We start from the raw sequence: 7765 nt of genomic DNA, 5'->3' as shown, positions 1-7765 counted from the left end.
GAAGCCAACAGAACCACATCATCTGCAAAAAGCAGGGATGCAATTCTGAGGTCCCCAAACTGGACCCCTTCCTCCCCCCGGCTGCGGCCTGAAATCTTGTCCATGAAAGTCATCACAAACAGGATCGGTAATGGATTTATTAGTTTTTTTTTAAGTCTGGCTCAAAACAACACTCACATGCTCATATGTATCGGAGTAATTGGCTGCTGTTCTTGTCCATACTGGCTGTTAACAGGCTCACTTCATAATGCAGTGACAATGTTCCAAATGGAAGTCCACAATCATGGTCGAGTCCAGCTGAAGCTCATATGAATCTGAGTTTGACCAAACAGGTTGGTATCTTTTAAGTTGCAGTCTTCTTGGAACAAAATGAATGTTGCTTTTCAACACAACTCAACATGGAAACAATGTTGAATCAAAAAGAGGAACTTTCGTACTAAGAAAACGTGTTTTCACATATAGTCCTTTTTAAATGAACTGCACTCAGTCCTCTTAAAGTGCACCAAAAAGTGGACCAACAGAAAAAGGGACTGAGTTCTTTTTGTGTTCACATTGTCAATTTATTTGAAAGAGGACTCAGTTCTCTTTCTGGTTAACTTCAGCTCTGATGGGGCTTCAGTCCTCTTTCTGCTCACATTATGGCCTATATATAATATATATTTTGACGTAGTTTATTTTTTCAATTTGACATGGTACTGCAGTGTGTTTATGAAACCCTTCGCTTTCAAAAGAACTTGAAATTGGAGTAAAACATTAGTGTTTCTGTGCTGTAGACTGTTGCCATTTGGTGTATTCTACATTCCACATCTGGAGACGTGCAGTATCTTCTGTTGACCGAACTACTCCTCATCCTGCTTCCTCGCAAGAGTTACAGGCTGACATGGTTTTGTCTGTTGATTTCAAGCGCCCTAGTGCATTAGCATGTGATCTAGAGGGCTGAATACAATGGCAATGAGCAAAGGTCTAGACACTGGTGGTGGTAGAGGTGGTGAAGGTGAGATGAGATGAGGTGGAGAAGATGGGGAAGTGCTGATGATCTGGATGAGTAGAGGAATGAGCCTTTGTTGAGCTCGTCCTGGACTCTGGATATGATGGCTGGAGGTGAACAGGGTGGAGCAGGGTGCGACAATTCTGCCTAAAATGACGGCTGACAGCAGCAGGGGAGAGAGCATATTTAAAATTTTGCAGTAGAATCCTGACTGGCTGATAGAGATTGTGGCAAAGTTTGATTGGATAACTAGTGAACACATATAGTCAGCTGATTAGAGGATTGTGAATGGATGAGCTCAAAGACGGTTTTCCTGATTGAACTTACGCTGAGTTCTTCTTGCACAGAAAATCGACACATCGACAAAACCTTTTCAATGTGCAAAATGCTTGTGAGTATTATTTGTAGATATGAATATGAAAAGTGAACTTATCATCAAGGATCTCTACTCGTGTCAGGCCATTGTGGGCAAAGTTGCAAAAAAAAACCAAGCAGCTCTACTTTATGGTGACATGATTTACACTATTGTTGCATCCATTTGATGAAATTCCAGACTCCAGGTTCATTTTGGTTAACTTTTTTCTAACTTTCTATATTCATTTTTGTCTTTGTTTAGCACCTTCCCCACTTTCGTTCTATCTTTCTTTTCAGCACAAAAATTCAGCAGTTAGTCTGACTCTTTTTGTCAATGTAAGTAAGTAAGTAAAATGTATTTAGCGCTTTTTGCAGACAAAGGTCACAAAGTGCTTCACAAGGGCAATATACAAAAAGAAAGGACAAAGCGACTATGAGAGCCACTTGGGTAGAAGTGCACAACTAGCACACTATTTGCACACAGAAAAAAAAAAGTATAAAGCTGCCAGGAGCCAAAAATACAAGAAAAATGATACAAGTAGCTATAAAAACTTGTATTTTTCTTGTGATAATCACCCTAATAATTGAACATTATAAGAGGTATTGTTTCATTTTTTTGTACACACAAAGAAGACAGCAGTCAGTTATTTTTTCAATAATCAATTTGTTTTTTGGTCTGTAAAATGTCAGAAAATGGTGAAAAATGTCAATCAGTGTTTCCCAAAGCCCAAAATAACACCCTCAAATGTTATGTTTGGTCCGCAACCCAAATATATTAAGTTTACTGTCACAGAGGAGTAAAGAAACCAAAAAATATATTCACATTTGAGATGCTAGAATCAGAGAATTCGGACTGTTTCTCTCTTAAAAAATGACCCAGTTCCACTAAGTGATAATCAAATTAATTAGGGATTATTTAATAGTTGACAACTAATTGATTCATCGTTGCAGCTCCAGTTTATTTACATGTAAAATTATTGTGCCCCAATAAATCACGAAAAATATGAATAATTTGCAATTCTGAAATGAATGTCCTTTCAATAAATTGACACAAAGGAAACTGTGAAATCTCCACATTATCACTTTCAGCTGTTTCCCTCAGCTTGTCTCCACATGACATATGAATAAAGTTATGTAACTATAATTAAATATTATTCAGTGTGTTCACAGATGAATAGACAAACTCCAGAGGGTGCCAAAAACAACCATTCCCACATGGTTATTTTGTCAATAAATGACTGTCTCACTGTGTTGACATTGTGTTTTAGGATTATGTATACCTCAGTAGAAGATTTTATCCATATTTCCTGTTCATAATACTCACTCTGATGCCCTGCGAGGCAGCACAAGCACCAACTTGACAGTGACAGTTCACCCCTCCTTATCTGTCCCGGGAAAGATGTGGCCCTAACTAACGAGTGCTCCTCGCCGTCTTGTGTGAGACGCTCATTGAAGTGCTGCGTACATATTGTTAAGGTCACTCTGAGGGTTCAGCCATTAAATCAATGCTGCTCTGTCAGTAACACAAAACAGATTTGGGTCCCCTAATTGACACCACTGGGCTGTTGCATCGCTGAGCCTACAAGGTCCTCAGCGCATGATGATGATGATGAATATGCAGCCGGCCGAGTGTGTGTGAGATCAGCAGTCCAGCTGGAGGATGTGTGTGTACAGTACAGTATATGTGTGTGTGCGCAGGGGGGTTGGTGGCTATCCAGATTGCACACAGCTTCAAAGTGCAGTGACTGACAGACAGATGGATGATGGACAGAGCGCGGACAGAAAGCTGTGTGGTCTGTGTGTGGTCTGTGTGTGTGTGTGTGTGGCTGTGTTTGTGTTGCATGAAGTGGAACGGGCAGCAGGGCTTGTGAGTGGCACGAGGCACATGGCCAAGTGATTGAAGTGATAAAGGTAGAGGAGGAGAGCAGAGGAGAGGAGAGGAGCAAGGGACGGGAATAGATCCAGTGATGAACGAGCAGGGAGAGGCAGCAGATGTAATGAAGTGTGTTAGACTGGTGTGTTTCAGCTTTTTACTCTCTTTGATACATTCGGCACTTTGATATGTTTGTTGTGTATCTGCTCTGATGCATCACAGACGTCCCATTATCCCCACTGAAAGCTAAAATGATGGAAAGCTAAACTAACCATGGATGGATTTCTTTTTTATTTATCTCTTTGTCATTGCACGGCTCAGCCATGTGAGGGCACACTCACACTTATGATGTGTTGCATGTGCCGGCTCATTCCCTATGCTGCGTCTCAGCTCTCAAATGGTGGAGGGATACAGTACTTCTACCCAGGGTGAGAGGCAGAGGAGAGTGAGCCTGGGGAGAGCTGGATCTACGTTCAAACTCTGCAGTTTCAGCTGCTAAGGAAGCAGGTTTGACATAAATATGAAATTGCCCATGAGTGCTCATATTATTCCGAGCTGCCTCTGAGCCTGTGTGCTGTATATGAAGGCAGGGCCCTGTGCAAAAAGACGAGTCCAGACTTACACAGAGAAATATGATATTTCACAAGGGAAAGGTTAAGAGCGTGCAAGCCTCCTCGTTCACTAGACACAGTGCAGGATTAACACTGTAGTGTCTGTGTGTGTGTGTATGTGTGTGTGTGTGTGTGTGTGAGGGAGGGTAACAGGTGTTAATCAGAGAGGGAGCCCAGGCTGTAGAGGAGAGGGTGTTTTCTGTGGAGGGGCACCAGAGGAATAAGCAATTACATCATCTTTCCCTCAATACTGTGCCATGCTGTCAGTGCAGGCAGTGTTTATATGTGTGTGTGAGTGTGTGTGCATTTGCAGGGCAGGAGAGGAAAAGCTGTCAAAGGTGAGATTCTATAATGACGAAAAAACGCGGACGCACTGCGCAAATGGCACCTGAAAGAGCCGTCCGTCTATAACCATGTATTAAATTAAGGTTCCCATTCATTTTGTGTTCCATTAGTTGTCCCATTTTGTTCCATGGCAACCGTAATTGGCCCATGCCGTGCTATCTCTGCTCCGTGTTCCCCGATTAGTGGATCTCCACGTCAGAGTCTTTCTTTCCACATCAGATAAAATGGCAGCGACCTCCTTTTTTTCCCCTCTCCTCTGTTTTCCTGTATCGACTCCAGCTCTCTTCCTGTCCCCCATCGTAAAGAGTTCCCCCACTGTGTCGCACCCGCCCTTTCCACTCTAACTTCTGCCTCACCCTCTCTACCTCCCCTCTCTGTCTCCCCCACTCTCTACGACCTGCTGAACCAGCACACACCGACCTGTCTGTCAAATCAACGGAACAGGTGCTCCAGCTACGACCTCACTTCCCCCACTTTTTCCCCCTCTGCAGCCCTAAGGCACTTGCACACACACACACAGACACACACAAAGACACACACATGTAGAGAGCATGCACATGTAGGAAAACACACTCCCACATGTTCTCCCAGGTTGTTTTGGAGGCTTGGGGTGAAACTCGGGAGATTTTGCTCGACTGGTACATACTGTAAGCTACATGCTGACGGACACTGACTTACTGACTTGTGAGTCTCAGCTGTGTCACACACACACACACACACACACACACACACTCTCACATGTAGCGAGCATGCACACATAGGAAAACACTCTCCCACATGTTCTCCCATGTTGCCGTGGAGGCTTGAGGTGAAACTCCGGTGATTTGATACATACTGTAAGCTACATGCTGACGGACACTGACCTGTGACTCTCAGTTGTGTCTCACACACACACACACACACACGCACGCACGCACACACATGTAGAGAGCATGCACACATAGGAAAACACTCCTACATGTTCCTACTAGTTGCTTTGGAAGCTTGAGGTGAAACTTTCACTCGCCTGGTACATACTGTTAGTGTACATCCTGACAGATACTGACTTACTGACTTGTGAGTCTCAGCTGTGTCACACACACACAACACACATACACACTCACATGTAGCAAGCATGCACACATAGGAAAACACTCTCCCACATGTTCTCCCAGCTTGAACTGAAACTCCGGTGATTTGATACATACTGTAAGCTACATGCTGACGGACACTGACCTGTGACCCTCAGTTGTGTCTCACACACACACACACACACACACACACACACACGCACACACACATAGTGAGCACGCACACATAGGAAAACACTCCCACATGTTGCTTTGGAAGCTTTGAGGTAAAACTAGAGCGGTTTTGCTCGGCTGATACATACTGTAAGCTACATGCTGACGGACACTGACCTGTGACTCTGAGTTATGTCACACACACACACACACACACACACACACACACGTAGAGAGCATGCACACATAGAAAAACACTCCTACATGTTCTCCAGGTTGCTTTGGAAGCTTGAGGTGATTTTGCTCGTCTGATACATACTGTAAACGTACATGCTGACACTGACTTGTGACTTTGGGTTGTGTCACACACTCACACACACACTCACACGTGTAGAGAGCAAGCACACACAGGACAGCACTCTCCCACATGTTCTCCCAGGTTGCTTAAGAAGCTTGAGGTGAAACTTGGGCGGTTTCGCTCGGCTGATACAAACTGTAAATGTACATGCTGACAGACACTGACTTACTGACCTGTGACTCTCAGTGGTATCACACACTCACACACACGTAACACACACATACACTTGCACGCAAACAGTGCTAAATCACTTTAAGAGGGTGACCCAAAGGTGTCTTGACAGGAGCATATGAGCCTGCAGTCCTGCTGCAGTACATGATTTGATGTGAGTCCAAAACACTCCTGGGCTGCTCTCGCTGCCTTGTAATAAACCGTCTCTTTATCCCGCCTTCACTTTTCTATCCGTCACATCATGTGGCAGTTTGACTCCTGACGTTAAGGAACTGCACTGACTTCATCTACTTTTTGTCAAAGTCACGTACAAACAAACAGAAAAGTGCTTATTGTCTTTGAATCTGCTGCTCAGTCAATCAGTCAGCTGAGGGGGAGTACATGGCCGCTATAGGGGAGAGGAGAGGAGGGGAGGGGAGGGAGACGAGGCCATGGAGGGGGAGGGGTAAAGTTTGACGGTCGCTCACAGTTGGCACCAAGGACCCAGGATGCTTTGGGGCGGATGGGGAGAGGGGGCAGAGAGAGCGAGGCAGAGGTAGAGAAGGAGAGCTTCTATCGCAAGGGGACGAAGACACCACTGATCCTTTCACTCTTTGCATTTCACCTTTAGGAAAAAGACAAAAAAGAGAAGTGTGGAAAAGGGACGAAAGGGAAAAAAAGGATATGAAAAGAACATGAAAGAAAGAAATCGTCATTAAACGCACTACGAAGTTCTCTCTTTCCCTCTCTTCCTCCATCTCGCACCTCTCTCAATTTAATCTTAAATCCACTCCAATTTCCCCCGAGGGACTCAATTCTCTCTCTTCCTGTAAGTATTCTCTTTCATTCTCTTGCTTTTATTCTCTCAGTGTTTTCAGTGCCTTCTTGTGCCTCAGTGCCCCACTGTGAAATAACGCCTGTGCCACACAAGAAATCTCAATCAATTGCTTGTTATTTGATTGCATTAATGAGTGAGTAGCCTCCTTTTTTAGGACTTCTTCATATTGTAAATAAGTGAGGTGTGTGTGTGTTTTATGGGATTGGGAGTAGGACGAGCATTGTGGTGATTTAGTATGCATAACCTCAGCTTTTCCAAAGCACGTGTGTGTGTGTGGATGTGTGGTTTTGTGTGTGTGTGTGTTTGTCCAAGCTTCCTCTGGGTGTTCCATGGCCGGCCAGTTCGAATCAATATTGTTAATAGGTTGTGTGTGTGCACTAATGCAGCTTATGTAGATTCCCTGCTCTCTCTATTTGAGAGGCAGCTCCACTTCTTTTAGCACATGACACATTTGAGGTCCTGCTGTCACAGTGCAAAATGTGCGACGCTGTAGGTGTTTGTAAGTTCATGTTTGTCCGTCACAATCAGCGTCCTCTGGCCCTGACGTCCGAGTATCTGCTGGGCGCTTCTGTCTCCTTCGCTCTTCCTCTTCCTCCCCTACTTCCTCTGGCTCCTCGCTCTGTCTCCCTAAAACGCCTCCTTGTCTGTTTAATTCTCTGTGTCGTTAGTTCTGTCTCCGTGGGTGGGCCTCTGTGACTCTCTGTGTGATTATGACAGGCTGTCTATAGGGAGGCCTGCTGTTGCCAGAGCAGTTCGCCGCAGCGTTCAGTCTGCCTGTAGGTCTGAGAGGCTTTGCGTCTCTATTTCCCCCTCCATCTATCTCCGCCGTGCTTTGTGTGCCTCTATCAATATCGGTTTGTGTCTATCAGTGGATTAACAAGCATCTGTCTCTCTCACTCCCCTGCTTCCTCTGCTCCCCTGCAACAGCGAGAGACAGACGGAGAGGGGGTCCATTCCTCCTGGTAGAGTGACACCAGGAATTTCCTCTCTCTCCCTCTACTCCCCCCCCCCCCCACCCACCTCCA

Source organism: Epinephelus moara, chromosome 6 (assembly GCF_006386435.1).
Source record: "Epinephelus moara isolate mb chromosome 6, YSFRI_EMoa_1.0, whole genome shotgun sequence".
Taxonomy (NCBI): Eukaryota; Metazoa; Chordata; class Actinopteri; order Perciformes; family Serranidae; genus Epinephelus; species Epinephelus moara.
Note: the sequence above shows the minus strand (reverse complement) of the source record.